Below are 18,688 nucleotides of genomic sequence, written 5' to 3' on the forward strand. Positions count from 1 at the left end.
ATGTCGCGAGTATAGCCCGAAACTAATTATCCTGGTCTGGTTGTTCCAGACTAAAGACTTCCTAGCAATACAAATGCGCCTCTGAGGGAGACGAAGAAGGCTCGCCACACAATCACTGACGGTACAGTGATTGATTTTAACAAGCGAAGCAGGCTGTCCAGAGCAGCGTGAGCTCAGTCTTATAACCTACTCCGACCGAAAGGCGAGAGCCGACTACTCACAAGAGCACCCGTACAAACCGAACACAGAACATTCCCACCCCCACGACAGTGGCCGTGGTTAACCGTTCCAATCAGCAACTCGAAAACCGGCGGAAAATTCCACTCTATTGCCGGAGCACTACCATTCCACCAATGGAGATTCTTGGCGCCAATTTCTGCGCCGATTTTGCTACGTCACGGAACTATGCCCTGAGCAAGCCAATCACAGTTACTATACGGCAGAGAACGCGGGAATTTGCGCGCCAAGGCTGCTTGGGAACACAAGTCATTCCCACGCCTCGCTGGTAGCCCGCCAGAAAGTGTTTTCGCTAAGTTTCTGCGAAGTAACGGAACCTCTAGCCCAGCCGCTCCTTCAGGCCCCTCCGGGCGTGTCTTTTGACAATGTTGGCATCTGGAAAGCATTCAGTCGACTCCCTCACACCCGTCAGCTTACCCTTTCAAGAACCCGCCTGTCACCGGACCACCTGGGTGACGAGAGACGCTGCGTGGGAAGTCCGCGTGTGAAGGAATAGCAACTTTTCACCGCATGCAATTAGAGTGGAAAATCGTAAGATAGAAATATGAGAGGGGGCTGATGCCACCTCTCAAATATGTCACATATGCACTGTGCAGAAGTACATGACTGAAGTCAAGACTGCAGATCACACCTGGAGCTGTTTACATGTCACGTCTTCCTTATTACAGCGGTGGTCCTGCTTCTAATTGCGCAATGGAAACTGCGCTACAATCGTAAATTGGCCTCCCCTGATAACTATTACTGAAGGAACCGTTACGTTCCAGCCGCGAGTAACTTCCTGCGTGGACGGAGTTGTTAATGAGTCACGTCTGCAGCGCGGAGGAGGAGGGAGGAGGAGATTACTGTTTAACGTCCCGTCGACAACGATGTCATTAGAGACGGAACACAAGCTCGGATTAGGGAAGGATGGGGAAGGAAATCGGCCGTGCCCTTTCTAAGGAACCATCCCGGCATTTGCTTGAAGCGATGTAGGGAAATCACGGAAAACCTAAATCAGGATGGCCGGACGCGGGATTGAACCGTCGTCCTCCCGAATGCGAGTCCAGAGTGCTAACCACTGCGCCACCTCGCTCGGTCTGTAGCGCAGAAACGGCTGCTATGGACTGGAAGGAACGAAGACAGCTGCGGTAACGCGGATAACATCCTGATTCCTGGCAGTCACCTGTGTTAGTAACAGGTTGCGAGACGGTTCTCTGAGGCTCACTACTACAGTGAAGATGCACTAATGGTCCTGATTTGCGTGAAATTACTGACATTTTAAAACCAATACGAAAAGTACTGCAGGGGAATTAGAGAAGATCCAAAGAAGAGCAGCGCGTTTCCTAACAGGTTCGTTTAGCAAGTACGGAACCATCAGATGATCCAACTGCAGTGGCAGGTGCTTCAAGAGAGACGTTCTGCATCATGGAGTGCATTATTGTTAAAGTTCGTAGACCTAACGTTCCTACACGAGTCAGCAAATATATTGATTCTTCCGACGTACATCTCGCGAAAAGACCATTAGGAAAAAATGAGTGTTTTGAACCCATGTGGAGGCTTAATGGCAATCGTATGATCTATCTATAGATGTAGAACAGCAACTACATCTACATAGCTACTCTGAAAATCACACTTAAGTGCCTGGCAGAGGGGTCGTCGAACCACTTTCACAATAACCCTGTGCTATTCCACTCTCGAACAGCGCACAGAAGAAACGTACATCTATATCATTCCGTATGAGCTCTGGTTCCCCTTATTATGATGATGGTCCTTTCCGTCAAAATAATATTTTCGCATTCAGAGGAAAAAGTTGGTGACTGAAATTTCGTGAGAAGGTCCCGCCGCAACGAGAATCCTGTGTCATGTCCGTCACACTCTCTCCCTATTTCTCGTTAACAGAAAACGTGCTGCCCTTCTTTGAACTTTTTAGTTGTACTCCGTTAATACTACTGGTAAGGATCCAACAGCCCACAGCAGTACTCTAAAATACACTGAGGTGACAAAGAAACTGACATAGGCATGCGTATTCAAATACAGAGATATGTAAACAGGCAGTATATGGCGCCGCCGTTGGCAACCGCTATGTAAGACAAGTGTCTGGCGCAGTTGTTAGACCGGTTACTGCTGCTACAATGACAGGTTATCAAGAATTAAATAAGTTTGAACGTGGTGTTACAGTCAGCGCACGAGCGATAGTATCTCCGAGATAGCGATGAAGTGGGGATATTCCCGTACGACCATTTCACGAGTGTACTGTGAATATCAGGAATCCGGCAAAACATCAAATCTCCGACATCGCTTCGGCCCGGAAAAATATCCTGCAAGAACAGGACCAATGACGACTGAAGAGAAATGTTCAACTTGACACAAGTGCAACCCTTCCGCAAATTGCTGTAGATTTCAATGCTGGTTCATCAACAAGTGTCAGTGTGCAAACCTTTCAACGAAACATCATCCACATGGGCTTCCGGAGCCGAAGATCCATTCGTGTACCGTTGATGACTGCACGACTCAAAGCTTTACGCCTCGCCTGGGCTCGTCAACACCGAAGTTGGTGACTGGAAACATGTTGCCTGGTCGGACGAGTCTCGTTTCAAATTGTATCGAGCGGATGGACGTGCACGAGTATGGAGACAACTGCATGAATCAATGGACCCTGCATGTCAGCAGGGACAGTTTAAGCTGGTGGAGGCTCTGGAATGGTGTGGGGCGTGTGCAGTTGGAGTGATACGGAAGTCCCGATACGCCTAGATATAACTCTGACAGATAACATGTACTTAAACACCCTGTCTGATCACCCACATCCATTCATGTCCATTGTGCATTCCGACGGATTTGGGCAATTCTAGCAGGACAATGCGACACCACAGATGTCCAGGAACAGTCTTCGGACTTTAAACACTTCCGCTGGCCACCAAACTCCCCAATCGTGAACATTATTGAGCACTGCTGAGATGCCTTGCAACGTGCTGTTCAGAAGAGATCTTCATCCCCTCGTACTCTTACGGATTTATGGACAGCCCTGGAGAATTCATGGTGTCGGTTTCCTCCAGTACTAATTCAGACATTAGTCGAGTCCATGCGACGTCGTGTTGCGGCACATCTGCATGCTCGCGGGGACCCTACACCCTGTTACGCAGGTGCACCAGTTTCTTTGGCTCTTCAGTGCAGGATGGACAAGCGTAGTGCAGGCAGTCTCTTTAGTACATATGTTGCATGTTCTCAGTGTTCTGTGAATAAAACGCAGTCTCTGGCTCGCCTTCTTCACGACATTTTACAATTTAAGTTGTTAGTAATTGTGATTCCTAGTTATTTAGTTAAATTTATGGCCTTCAGATATTACTGATTTATCCTGTAACTGAAGTTTGACGGATTATTTTTAGCAATCATTTTGATAACATCACACTTTTCATTATTTACGGTCAATTGCCAATTTTCGAACCATTCAGATATCTTTTCTAAATCGTTTCGCAATTTGTTTTGATCTTCTGATGACTTTACTAGTCGATAAACGACAGCGTCATCTGGAAACAGCCCAAGTCGGTTGTTCAGATTGTCTCCTAAATAGTGTATACAGTTGAGGAACAGCAGAGGACTTACAACACTACCTTGGGGGACGCCAGAAATCACTTCTACTTTGCTCGATGAAAAAAATGGTTCAAATGGCTCTGAGCACTATGGGACTTAACATCTGAGGTCATCAGTCCCCTAGAACTTAGAACTACTTAAACCTAACTAACCTAAGGACATCACACACATCCATGCCCGAGGCAGGATTCGAACCTGCAACCGTAGCGGTCGCGCGGTTCCAGACTGAAGCGCCTAGAACCGCTCGGCTACCCCGGCCGGCTTTGCTCGATGACTTTCCGTCAATTATTACGGGTTGTGATCTCTCTGATAGGAAATCGCAAATCCAGTCGCACAAGTGAGACGATATTCCATAAGTATGTAATTTCCCTACAAGCCGCTTGTGCGGTGCAGTGTGAAAAGCATTTTGGGAATCTAGAAATACGGAATCATTTGTAAATCCTTTATCAATGGCACTCAGCACTTCGTGTGTGTACAGAGCTAGTTGTGTTTCACAAGAAGATGTTTTCTAAATCCGTGATGACCAAATAGCTTTTTCATTGCTATTCAGAAACGAGGTGAGTACTGAGAATTCTGTTCTGTGTTGGTGTCTCCTGCCGTATTAAAAATTTAGTTCGGAACGTTTTATTTCCTTGATCGGTACCACTCTGTCACAGTGTTCTTTAAATATCGTCCATCGCTAGTGATCGTCAAATCGTTCGTGAGCGTGCTGTGTATTTCATAGAGACACAGATCGCTGTAGAGACGGTGGTGTGGCGCGTGTCTATAACAGCCCGACACCGTCTACCCCAGTGCAGCCCGGCGCTGCGAGCCACGTGGACACGCGAGCAAACACGGCGGGCCGTGTCTCCAGTTACTGGCGGATGCGGGAGCGATCAGCACACAGCGCGGCCAGTGTTCGCGGAACACACACACACACACACACACACACACACACACACACATACACACACAAGGACTGCACACATCGTGGCCCTTGTGGCTGCTTGTGGAACGTCGCCTTAACTTTTTTCGCTCCTCTTTTGTTAACCATTTCGCTACTGCATTCCCATAACCAGTGTGCTTAGTCCATAACTCAGTTCCATGTACTCTATGAACACGAGCTGCAGAGATTAAAAATAATAGACGTTGTGTTTCAACCAGCTGCAGTACACACAGCTATAGCATCAGGGGCGGCACACTACAGGCAGTCTCAGCTTGACTGCAAAAACAGTACGGTCAGTCGCCTGCTAGACGGCGCACCTACCAGGATCTGTGTAATGCCTCAGCTGCAGGACATTCATCCGCCACTAGTTGCGTCTGGCAGCACAGAGAGTGCTGAAACCCGGAACGATCTGATGCATCCGCCAAATACACTCATGTTCATAAATTAAGAATAATGCTGATACATGGTGAAACAACGCTCTGGTGGGCGGCTTGCGGGTTTAAATGACCTCGGGGTATAACCATGCGGTGCATTTGACCTGCGGTCGTCGCACGGTGGCGCTGGCACCAGTCCACATACGCAGAGGTGTGTCAGAGTACGGTGCAGCGAGCAAGTGTGCAGACGTTTTCAGACGTGCTAATGGTGGCTGTGTGTTGAAAATGGCTCAAAGAACACATATTGATGACGTTATGAGGGGTAGAATACTAGGGCGACTGGAGGCTGGTCAAACTCAGCAGGTCGTAACACGGGCTCTCCGTGTGCCACAAAGTGTGATTTCAAGATTATGGCAACGATTCCAGCAGACAGGAAACGTGTCCAGGAGCTACAGTACGGGACGTCCACAGTGCACAACACCACAAGAAGGCCGATATCTCGCAATCACTGCCCGCAGACGGCCACGGAATACTGCAGGTAGTCTTGCTCGGGACCTTACTGCAGCCACTGGAACAGTTATCTCCAGACACACAGTCTACAGAAGACTGAACAGACATGGTTTATTCGCCCGGAGACCTGCAAGGTGCATTCCACTGACCCATCCACAGGAGAGTCCGTAAAGCCTGGTGTCAAAACATAGTACATGGTCATTGGAACAGTGGTCCCAGGTTACGTTCTCGCAGGGTTTTCATATGGCGTGAACCAAGAACCAAATACCAACCCCTTAATGTCCTTGAAAGGGACCTGTATGGAGGTCGTGGTGTAGGGTGGGATTATGATTCGTGCACTTACACCCCTGCATGTCTTTGACGGAGGAACTGTAACAGGTCAGGTGTATTGGGACGTTATTTTACACCAGTATGTCCACCTTTTCGGGTGGAGGGGGGGGGGGCGGATGGGGGCAGTGGGTCCCACCTTCCTCCTGATGAATGATAACGCACGGCCCCACCGAGCTGCCATTGTGGAGGAGTACCTTGAAACAGATGATATCAGGCGAATGGAGTGGCCTGCCTATTCTCCAGACCTAAACCCCATCGAGCACGTTTGGTATGCTCTCGGTCGACGTATCGCTGCACGTTTTCAAACCCCTACGACTCTTCAGAAGCTCCGACAGGCACTGGTGCAAGAATGGGAGGCTATACCCCAGCAGCTGCTCGATTACCTGATCCAGAGTATGCCAACCCGTTGTGCGGCCTGTATAGGTGTGCATGATGATCATATCTTATACTGATGTCGGGGTACATGCGCAGGAAACAGTGGCGTTTTGTAGCACATGTGTTTCGGGACGGTTTTCTCAACTTATCACCAATACCGTGGACTTACAGATCTGTGTCGTGTGTGTTCCCTATGCGCCTATGCTATTAGCGCCAGTGGCACCACATTCTGCAGTTATCCTGAATTTATGAGCATAAGTGTAGACCGCGGTCGCGCATTCGTAAGCCGAGCATGTGGCTTGAGCGACCGAACGCCCACAGTCGCCCAGTTATGACCCAGTTGCTTTCAGAGCCAGTTCCAGTCGCCTACAGTGTCCGCCGCTGTCATCGGTTGCTGACCAGTTTCAGTTAGTAGACAGTTAACGCCGAGCGCCGAAAATTAATCGATGTAATATTCAAACTGTGTATCTATTGAGAGACAGAACTTCCAAACTCTCCAAACGGCTGTCCAAACTGAACTTCAATTAAATTGGTTTATCCTCATCTGCCGTGTCAGCTTAGATCAGATTAAGAACTCTTACATCAGTGCTACGCCTCCTTACAAACCAAAAAGCGGAGTATTTTCTGACGTACGCTATTGTAATAAATGATCGTTGTTGTTGCTCATCGGCAGTTATTCCGTTTCTTATACACATTGTTATGTAACCGAGCAAGTAGGCTACTGCCCTACAGCCACGGAACTCTGTAGCAGGGCAATTGGTAAATACAAGAGCAAAATAAATAAATAAATAAATAAATTAAATAAAATAAAACTGAAGTAGGACCCTCTCGCTCCACACACACACAGTTCATTATGACGCCGCTACCGCAGTTCCTCTTTTCCCACTTGCGACTCTAGGTATTGGTTTTCTGCTTTGTAGTTGCTCTCTCACTAGCAGTCCATAGTAGCAAACCAGTCGCGACCTTATCTCACGCTGCTCGCACTTACGTAGCTGAATTGTGCACGACTCTGTTTAAGAAGAATAGCTCGTTCTAGTCGTACGGTCGTGCCGCGCACGTCTGTTTTTATGTCCAGCTGCTAACCAGGTTCAAATAAGAACCTGAAGTTGTGATCCTGCAGTCAAATACTCTATCAACTGCCTGAAACTGCGAATTAAAAAAAACCCTCAGAAATATAAAATAAAAGACAAATGAATAATTTAATAAAAAGGGCTCTATTCTAACTTCTGTAATTGATGTAGAAGACAAATAATTATGTTGAGTAATGTTTATTTAAGAAAGGACATCTCAAATGAAAGGAAAGTGGTCTAAACATATCCAATTAAAATACACTCGTAAAATACCCGTATCAAATGCAGTAAATTGACCTTGAGAGCGTTACGAGAATGGTAGCAAAACCACCAAAGTATGTAGTCGTCAAAGATACTTGAAAACTAAATTCATTTCGTGATCAAAGGACACTAAATCTTCACCATCTCAAATAATTTAGAGTTTAGCATTACGATTTACAAAACACGTAAAGTGCAAAGCGTAGTAAGTCATTCTCTGTCTGTTCTTAATTCCGTAATGCATGTGGAAAAAGTTAGAGTTCAAGACTGGAGCACATCCAGACATCTTGCAATATTAGATCCCTTCAAAAGTCAGGGCATTGTGACCGTTCACCGCCCAGAGCCTATCACCGACAAGAGAATATGGCATGTTACCACCAGGACTCAACGTAAAGTGTCCAGAAATCGCTCCCCTGTGCTCGTCACTCGGAAAGTGTGCGTCTCCACTTCACGTCAGAAGTGTTCCGCCACAGTCGATCTCTCATTGACTAAAGGCCATTCCCACCAAAATTATACCGTTCTTAAGTTGTGCAGACATGACTTGACTACTTCCCAGGCTAAACTAACAATTGCAACAATATTTAAATAATAAAATGTTATTAATATTCGATTACACTCAGATCATTCGTAATATTTACAGATAAAGGTTTTTTCATTAATAAATAAGTCAGCATTTTGAGCAAGTGTGCTCACGGTAAATGACAACAGACTGTCGTTAAACATTATTTAAGTAGTTATTTAGGTCTGCTTGACAGGAGCGTCTTTTCGTTCTATTTTCAGTTGTGGTGCCAGCTAACCACTTCTTAAATTGCCATGATTTTGTATTAGCAATTGTAATCAATAGTTAAATGAATAACTGGCAAAATAGTAACACTACATCAGTACGACCAGATATCAGATACTCATGCTGCATTCATTTGCTGTGTTATTACGGTGGACACTATGTCCTGTCAAACATTTGCATAGTAAGAAGTTATAAGAAGCATAATAAATCAAGAAACAGGAGAGATATTGGTCAGTGGCTTTCAGGGATGACAGCTATCGTGCATGCTATCAGGTGAGATCTCGTTTGCTAAAATCGTATGAAGCATTCAAAATCTCATTGTGCAGATGTTTAATCTCAGTAAAATACTAACTTCTGTACTTAAAGATATTGGAATACTGTTGCGCTATTGGATGAGCCTCATTTATCTGAGATCGCTGATGAATTCAGATTTTCTTTAATATGTAACTTTTTACTGTTGAATTTCACAGAGATGAAATACACCGCATTTCAGATTGTCCGACACTCTGCCACTTTTTCTATCTTATGGTTCAAATGGTTCAAATGGCTCTGAGCGCTATGGGACTTAACATCTGTGGTCATCAGTCCCCTAGAACTTAGAACTACTTAAACCTAACTAACCTAAGAACATCACACACATCCATGCCCGAGGCAGGATTCGAACCGGCGACCGTAGCAGTCGCGCGGTTCCGGACTGAGCGCCTAGAACCGCGAGACCACAGCGGCCGGCTTTATCTTATGGGACTTAACTGCTAAGGTCATCAGTCCCTAAGCTTACACACTACTTAACCTAAATTATCCTAAGGACAAACACACACACACACCCATGCCCAAGGGAGGACTCGAACCTCTGCCAGGATCAGCCGCACGGTCCATGACTGCAGCGCCTAGACCGCTCGGCTAATCCCGCGCGGAACTCCGCCATTTCGTGGAGCATTGTCTGTCCTGTTAAGCGACCAACCGTCGTCAAAATACTCGGCCATGAACCGAGCCGACCACACATTTTGCCTGTGTCCTGGGCCTACCAGACATACAAAAAATTCACCTCACCAACCATACAACAAATTCACCTCAGCTCGCACCAGTTTCGGGCGGCCAGTTAGCTCGCCTACATACGCATGACGTCACAACCGAAGTAAATAAGTTAACTACATAGGGGACACTTAAAAAAATACTGCCTATGCAACTTTAAATACTTCGGGAAATCGAATTATAATCTTAACAGTTTTTCTCGGATTTATCTGTACTAGTATAGCCTGTAGTCGAAATTCGACCAGTGCTTATGAAGTAACGCAAGTCGGCCTTTTTAAATAATTGCTTGGAATTTAATGGTATGCAAGATCTTAGTTCTTAACTGAACAGTATGCTCTAATTGCAAGGCGACAACATGCATATTGCGACATAGCAACCTCATTTCTAGGATGTCTCGCAGAGGACGTATTTGGTGCGTTATGGAACAAATTAACATGCCACCCTGTATCTCGATTAGGAAATAATAATGGATAAGCTGATGGATCCAGTGACGAATCTAAAACCGAGATGTTTTCGACTGTACCAGAGTTTCTTATATTAAAAAAAACACGTATTTCTTTGGGACGGTGGCTCGCCATCGACTGTGGTAAAATAGAGGCCGCATCAGTTAGAACTGTGTCGTTGTAACGCCAGAAGTATAAATTTTTATTAACCGTATAACCACACAAATTTCTCTATTGTCTTTTTGACTATTGCAGAGCAATCTTTCATCGCAGTGAAAGAACGCATAAAACGTCTCGCGGATTCTAATTCAATAGCAGTTTCGTGCATTACATTGTTGTTGTTATTACTGCAGGACTGATTTCACTGTTCATTCAGTCTATAACGAACAGCAGAGTCGACGTAATAAAAATATAATACCGCATTAAAATGGTAAACCACCTTACATAGAAGTCACTGGACCTGAATTACGACGAAAAATATCACGCTGTGATACACTTCACATAAAACTACGAGTATGTCTGAAACTTTGGCATCAGGACTGACCATGGCAAATGCTGATTACAGCAACAATCAGAACTGAAATAATTCTTTGATTTGTCTTGAAGTCTTGGATCTTTTGAAGTGCATCCTTGATAAAGTGCTTAGGAAAAATAAATTTCCTATTAACCCGGGCAAACAAACTTTTCCCTTGTGGCATAAAAATGTGAATGCCATTGTGTATGTACAGGAACCTCTGACGCGAAATGTTTGCATTACAAAATCTGCAATGTAAATCCATCAAATCGCAATTTCAGTTGTTAAAATTTTGTGGAATTACCTTCAGTGCACTTTTAAATGTAACTTTAATTAAAACAGTTGCATTATCGTTAGGGATGTCCACATTCCTGTCTATTAATTTCTCCTCTCAAAAATTTTGTCTTTCTGGCTCCGCATCTTTGACTCCGACCCTTTAGTTTTCTCTGCTAGGCGTAGCCCAGAAAGTAGTGCACCGTACTTTTTTTCTCAGCAGACAACAATGCTAAGAATGTGAAACGTTAGGTATGTTTTATTTGAAGAGAGCGCTCCAAGTTTCCGTCACTTCCGACAGAGAGCGTGCTGCAGGACAGTTTCAAAATGGCGTCTGTAGGTGATGTACGTTACAAGCAACGTGCCGTCGTTGAATTTCTCAATGTGGAGAAAGAAACTGCGGGGAATATAACGAACGCTTGTGTAAGGTCTATGGAACATCTGCTGTCGACAGAAGTACAGTTATGCACTCCACCGAGGGCGAAGTCATCAGAAGGCGGTTCAGTGGAGCTCTACGGCCGCGCGGGATTAGCCGAGCGGTCTGGGCGCTGCTGTCGTGGACTGTGCGGCTGGCCCCGCCGGAAGTTCGAATCCTCCCTCGGGCACGGGTGTTCAAATGGTTCAAATGGCTCTGAGCACTATGGGACTCAACTGCCGAGGTCATTAGTCCCCTAGAACTTAGAACTAGTTAAACCTAACTAACCTAAGGACATCACAAACATCCATGCCCGAGGCAGGATTCGAACCTGCGACCGTAGCGGTCTTGCGGTTCCAGACTGCAGCGCCTTTTAACCGCACGGCCACTTCGGCCGGCAGGCACGGGTGTGTGTGTTTGTCCTTAGGATAATGTAGGTTAAGTAGTGTGTAAGCTTAGGGACTGATGACCATAGCAGTTAAGTCCCATAAGATTTCACACACATTTGAACATTTTTGGAGCTCCACGATTTGCAGCGGTAGGGGAGACAGTCCACTTCTGTCACACCTGACAGCGAGTTGATGTTGTCATTCGCGAGTACATTAAAGGATGCCATTCATGGATGACATTTTGAGGGCGATGAGGAGGTGATTCACACAGTGAAGAAATGGTTCCTCCACCAGGACAAGGATTGGTACCGACAGGGCATACTCGCCCTTGTTTCGCGCTGGAGGAAGGCCATAGAACAGCATGGAGATTACCTGGTAAAATAGGGTGTGTAGATAAAACACCATTCTTTCGTGTGTGTAAGTCTCATTATGTGCAATAAAGAACTGTTGAAGAGAAAAAATGCGGTGCGTTACTTCCTGGGCAACCCACGCAGTTTCCATACAATAAGAGAAATAGTAAGTCGTAGTTATTCAAAATAAAGAAATTAATAATTAGGAACTTACTTCAAATTTTTGGTAATGGCGGCAAATGACCACAAAGCTACTTACAGAAGAGTAAGTGTAACAAGGACGCTAATATACAACGTTATTTACAGACATCGCAACTAAAATATTTTGGTTTCCACAGCTGGCAACATTATCGACCAAGCAGTGGCCGCATTTAGCTGCACGATATACGTACGATACTGCAAATGAATCATGTAAACATGAACTTGTCTGGAATGCAATTTCTGCCTTCGTGTGTCATTTCGTCTACAGCACCTGATTGGTATGCAGGACAGAGGTTGGTAGTACTTCAGTTTTCGATATTCACCTCTTGGAGATTTTAATACGTGTTAGAGAAGGTATAGTCACAGTTATGAATATGAAAGCATCTATTTACGTTACGATCCTATCGCCATAGGAAGGAGATTCGAACGGGTAAAGGTCCGTTGACAAATGCAGCGGTGACGAGAATGATTTCGAAGTTAGAAGCCACGGGTTGTTTAGACGATAGACCCCGTAGTGGCCGACTGAGCACAAGGCGTAATGCTGCTGAGACAGTTCAGGAAGAAATGGAGACTGTAGCGGATTCGTCTATGTACGGGGAAGTCAGCGCTCGTGCAGTCGCACGTCGCACCGGCATTCCATACACTACTGTTTGCTTGGCACTTAGGCGTACCCTCCGATGCTATCCGTACAAAATCCATCGGCATCATGAACTATTACCTGACGATTTACTGAAGCGAAGGGCATTTGCGGTGTGGGCGTTTCAAAAGATGGCGGAAGGTGACGATTGATTGAGTAACGTGTTGTGGACCCGCGAAGCTCATTTCACGCTCCGAGGGTCTGTCAATGCCCACAACTGCAGAATTTGGGCTACCGAAAATCCTAGAACTGCCGTGGAAACTCCATTGCACGACGAGAAAGTCACGGTTGGATTTACCACATCTACCGTTATCGGGCTTTTTTTCATCGAGGAAATTCGTGATTCTGGTTTTGTAACTGCTACCGTGACGGGTGAGAGGTACGCCGATATGTTACAGAATCGCATCATCCCCAGCCTGGCTGATAAACACCTGCTGGAACGTACGATGTTAATGCAGGATGGCGCTCCACCCCATATTGCAAGACGCGTGAAAGATCTCTTACACGTGTCGTTTGGTGATGATCGTGTGCTCAGTCACCACTTTCTTAATGCTTGGCCTCCCAGGTCCCCAGACCTCAGTCGGTGCGACTATTGGCTTTGAGGTTACCTGAAGTCGCAAGTGTATCGTGATCGACCGACATCTCTAGGGATGCTGAACGACAAAATCTGACGCCAATGCCTCACCATAGCTCCGGACATGCTTTACAGTGCTGTTCGCAACATTATTCCTCGACTACAGCTATTGTTGAGGAATGATGGTGGACATATTGAGCATTTCCTGTAAAGAACATCATCTTTGCTTTGACTTACTTTGTTATGCTAATTATTGCTATTCTGATCAGATGAAGCGCCACCTGTCGCACATTTTTTGAACGTTTGTATTTTTTTGATTCTAATAAAACCCCATGTCATTCCAAGCATGTGTGTCAATTTGTACCTCTCTATCTACATTATTCCGTAATTTATTCAGTTTTCTAATTTATACCGACTTTTTGATCACCCAGTATATAAGTGTCATTGGCCTTCTTGTGTAATTAATGTTAAAAATCGATACTTCAGTTTTCGTGTTCACGTATTAATGTAATGATGAAAGTTGCTTGTCACAACGTCAATTTTCAAAATTGTTCTTTCTTCCACATGTTCTGAACTACAAGCATCTTGCAAAGATGTATAATTGTAAGTGATCGATTACTGGAGGCGTCACTGTCTTTGGCTACTTGGGAATGCACTTCTGACCCGAGATGCTTCGGCTAGTAGAAGCTCGACTCAGCAGCACGGCCTCGCGCCTGCCTGATCTGGACACTGAACGACACAACACGCTCTACTAAGGTCCGTCCCAGCCTGTGTTTCCGACTGCACATCCACGAGCAGTTCTGTTTCTTGCTTCCAAGTTGTTGCTGTGAATGACTGATGTTGTAACTTGCTTTGAAGTTCGAATTTGTTTGCGTGGCCATCCTTCGCAGCAAATACAGAAATTTTTGTTTTCTAAAACGCTTACTCTTGCTGCACTGTATTTTACTTTCGCCCAAAAAAAGGCGCAATGCGTCTGGGTAAATAAGATACAGTGTAGCAAGAAAAGGCGTTTTTCATTTACAAAACAAATACTCTTTAAGTTGTTTACTGATGGCAATTCTCACGCAACGAGTTATGAAATGACGGCCAGACTGCAGCTACTATTTCGCCAACTTGGCGTGATGTTTGCCTGCATCATTTTCAGATCTTTAATATACCTTTACATGTCTGCAAACAAGTGCTCTACCAGGTAGGAGACGAGGTACTGGCAGAAGTAAAACTGTGAGGAGGGGGCGTGAGTCGTGCTTGGGTAGCTCAGTTGGTAGAGTACTTACCCGCGAAAGGCAAAGGTCCCGAGTTCGAGTCTCGGTCCGGAACACAGTTTTACTCTGCCAGGAAGTTTCATATCAGCGCACACTCCGCTGTAGAGTGAAAATTTCATTCTATTAGCATTCGTTATTCATTGGGGTAGCTAGTTTTCGATGAACGCAGTATACAATAGGATTTTCATTATTCCATCCGAATAGTAAGGATGTTGAACACGACACACTTTCCTTTTTTTGAATGATTCCAAGATTTTGTAATGTATCTACAAGTCTTCTTTGTTTACTTCTTCCTATGTGGTTGCCCTGTATACCACGTGGAGCACACGATGACTAACGCAGTACAATTTCTTGTATGATTGAGTATGTTTAGAGTCGAAATAATTACAAATCGAAGTGAAGCTTCTATGTGTTATTCACATTCCTGTGTCACTGATGAACTCATTTTTAGAAATACTTTTACTCGTGTGATATACACTACTAGCCATTAAAATTGCTACATCAAGAAGAAATGCAGAAGATAAACGGGTATTCATTGGACAAATATATTATACTAGAACTGACATGTCATTATATTTTCACACAATTTGGCTGCATACAACCTGAGAAATCAGTACCCAGAACAACCAACTCTGGCCGTAATAACGGCCTTGATACGCCTGGGCATTGAGTCAAACAGAGCTTGGATGGCGTGTAAAGGTACAGCTGGCCATGTAGCTTCAACACGATATCACAGATCAAGAATAGTGACTGGCGTATTGTGACGAGCCAGTTCCTCTGCCACCAATGACCAGACGTTTCCAATTGGTGAGCGATCTGGAGAATGTGCTGGCCAGGGCAGCAGTCGAACATTTTCTGTATCCAGAAAGGCCCGTACAGGACCTGCAATATGCGATCGTGCATTATCCTGCTGAAATGTAGGGTTTCGCAGGGATCGAATGAAGGGTAGAACCACGGGTCGTAACACATGTGAAATGTAACGTCCACTGTTCAAAGTGTCGTCAATGCGAACAAGAGGTGACCGAGACGTGTAACCAATGGCACCCCATACAATCACGGCAGGTGATACGCCAGTATGGAGATGACGAATACACGCTTCCAATGTGCGTTCACCGCGATGTCGCCAATCACGGATGCGGCCATCATGATGCTGTAAACAGAACCTGGATTCATCCGAAAAAATGACATTTTGCCATTCGTGCACCCAGGTTCGTCGTTGAGTACACCATCGCAGGCGCTCCTGTCTGTGATACAGCGTCAAGGGTAACCGCAGCCATGGTCTCCGAGCTGACAGTCCATGCTGCTGCAAAAGTCGTCGAACTGTTCGTGCAGATGGTTGTTGTCTTGCAAACGTCCCCATCTGTTGACTCAGGGATCGAGACGTGGCTGCACGATCCTTTACAGCAATGCGGATAAGATGCCTGTCATCTCGACTGCTAGTGATACGAGGCCGTTGGGATCCAGCACGGCGTTCCGTATTACCCTCCTGAACCCACCGATTCCATATTCTGCTAACAGTCATTGGATCTCGACCAACGCGAGCAGCAATGTCGCGATACGATAAACCGTATCGCGACAGGCTACAATCCGACCTTTATCAAAGTCGGAAACGTGATGGTACGCATTTCTCCTCCTTACACGAGGCATCACAACAACGTTTCACCAGGCAACGCCGGTCAACTGCTGTTTGTGTATGAGAAATCGGTTGGAACCTTTCCTCATGTCAGCACGTTGTAGGTGTCGCCACCGGCGCCAGCCTTGTGTGAATGCTCTGAAAAGCTAAACATTTGCATATCACAGCATCTTCTTCCTGTCGGTTAAATTTCGCGTCTGTAGCACGCCATCTTCGTGGTGTAGCAATTTTAATGGCCAGTAGTGTAGTACGCATTTTGCACTCTGCACTTAATCTGAAATATAAACTCTTATCTGCATTATAGCTTTGGTAGGAATATTAGTCAAAACTAAGTAGAATTGCAATCACTATAATGTTTTGAGAATTGCAATCACTGTAAAGTTTTTAGAATTGCAATCACCAGAAGCACTTTCCCATTGTTTGCATGCCATTCTACATTCATGAAGATGCAAAGCTAGTTCTTTTTGCTGATGATACGAGTATAGTAATCACGCCCAACAAACAACGATCAGCCAGGGGATTGTAAATAATGCCTTTCAGAAAATTATTAAGTGGTTCTCTGGAATTGTACCGTCACTAACTTGTGAGGAAACACACTACATCCAATTCTGTAATGTAAATGGCATAACTCCATTGATAAATACAGACTTTGAACAGAAGTCTATCGCTAAGGTAGACTATTCAAAATATCTGGGTGTGTGCATTGATGAGAAATTGAACTGGAAGAAACACATCGATGATCTGCTGAAAAGGTTAGGTTCAGCTACTTCTGCTATTAGGGTTAATACAAATGTTGGTGATAAACATATCAGTAAATTAGCCTACTATGCCTATTTTTATTCACTACTTTCATATGGCATCATATTTTGGGGTAATTCATCATTAAGAGAAAAAATATCCATTGCACATAAGCGTGTAATCAGAATAATGGCTGTGCCCAACCAAGATTACATTGCAGATATTTATTTGAGAAATTCGGGATATTCACAGTACCCTCGCTTATGAAATTTGTTGTTAACAACCCAACCCAATTCGCAAAGAATAACAAAGTACATAGGTACAATACTAGAAGAAAGGATGATCTTCACTTTTCTGTGATAAATCTCACTTTGGCACAGAAAAGGGTGAATTTTGCTGCCACAAAAATCTTTGGTCCTTTGCCAAATAGGATTAAGAGTCTGAGAGATATCCAGCTAACATTTAAAAACAAATTAAAGGAATTTCTGAAAGACAACTCCTTCTACTCAATAGATGAATTTTTAAATATGAATTAGTAACTGTAAAAAAATTAATTATTTTTGTATAAAGAAAACTTCTCTTAAAGCGACACGTTCTATATCATTACGATATGACGTATTCGTGATCTATGGATAAGCATTACAAGAAAGAGTACGGATTAGGAGGTAAGTAATGGTGTGGAGACAGTGAGATACCTTGCTGATGATCGTATTATGTTCCACGTGGTGACTTTGGGTCTTTTGATTTCAGTTTTTGCACCGAAAGTTGTCAGGTTATCAGACAGAACCAAGCATGCTCATTGCACATGCTTCACCTATAAGTTGGATCTCATGTACTGTACGTTCTGTGAATCAGACTATGAAATTGCTAGAAGTAAGTGTTATCATAAAATTCACTCCAATATTCATTAAGCCCACAATTCTTCCCGTTGCCCAAAGTGAGCATGAATTACTATTCAATATGTCTTTGGAATGCGATCAGACTGCGTTGTACATCGTTTCTTGATTGTAAACTTTATGTAGAAAGGGGTAATTCTTCTTCTTCTTTATCCTTTCCTTTTCGGAGTCGGCGTTGTCATACGGACTGAAAGTGGATGGCCGGATGGTCTTCTTATCGCCACCACTACCGTCCTCCCTTCCTCCACCCCCGCTCCCCCTCAGGACAGAGCCCATGTATCCCAAATATCTGTGTCTAGCGTAGACCTCAAGTGTGAAGGACGTGGGTACGTGCCCATTGTTCTCCTATTTGGACGTGTGAAACCGCCGGGAAACCTCATCCGATCTGTCTGACCCACCGGACCCACAGTTACTGGCACAACAACATTTTTTAATTATACTGTATTGTTATCCACTCCTTGACAATGGCTCAGGAACACACACATTGCTGGACATGAATAATGACAGGCAGTGATGGACGACTCGAAACACAGTCAAGGTCGAGTGGCATACATATGAGCCAACGGCTTTGCCGCAGTGGTAACACCGGTTCCCGTCCGATCATCGAAGTTAAGCGCTGTCGGGCTGGGTTAGAACTTGGATGGGTGACCATCCAGTCTGCCGAGCGCTGTTGCCAAGGGGGGTGCACTCAGCCCTTGTGAGGCAAACTGAGGAGATACTTGATTGAGAAGTAGCGGCTCTGGTCTCCGAAACTGACATACGGCCGGGAGTGCGGTGTGCTGACCACATGCCCATTCATATCCGCATTCAGTGACGCCTCTGGTCTGAGGATGACACGGCGGCCAGTTGGTACCTTTGGGCCTTCATGGCCAGTGCGGGAGGAGTAGTAGGTATACAAATA

At 44.9% G+C, this 18,688-nt stretch overlaps 1 pseudogene; it reads left to right on the forward strand.

Moving 5' to 3' along the window:
* The first annotated feature begins 18,345 nt into the window (after positions 1-18,345).
* LOC126254131 (5S ribosomal RNA) lies at positions 18,346-18,463 on the forward strand (annotated as a pseudogene).
* Positions 18,464-18,688: the final 225 nt, after the last annotated feature.

The sequence above is a fragment of the Schistocerca nitens genome, chromosome 4 (genome assembly GCF_023898315.1).
Source record: "Schistocerca nitens isolate TAMUIC-IGC-003100 chromosome 4, iqSchNite1.1, whole genome shotgun sequence".
NCBI lineage: Eukaryota > Metazoa > Arthropoda > Insecta > Orthoptera > Acrididae > Schistocerca > Schistocerca nitens.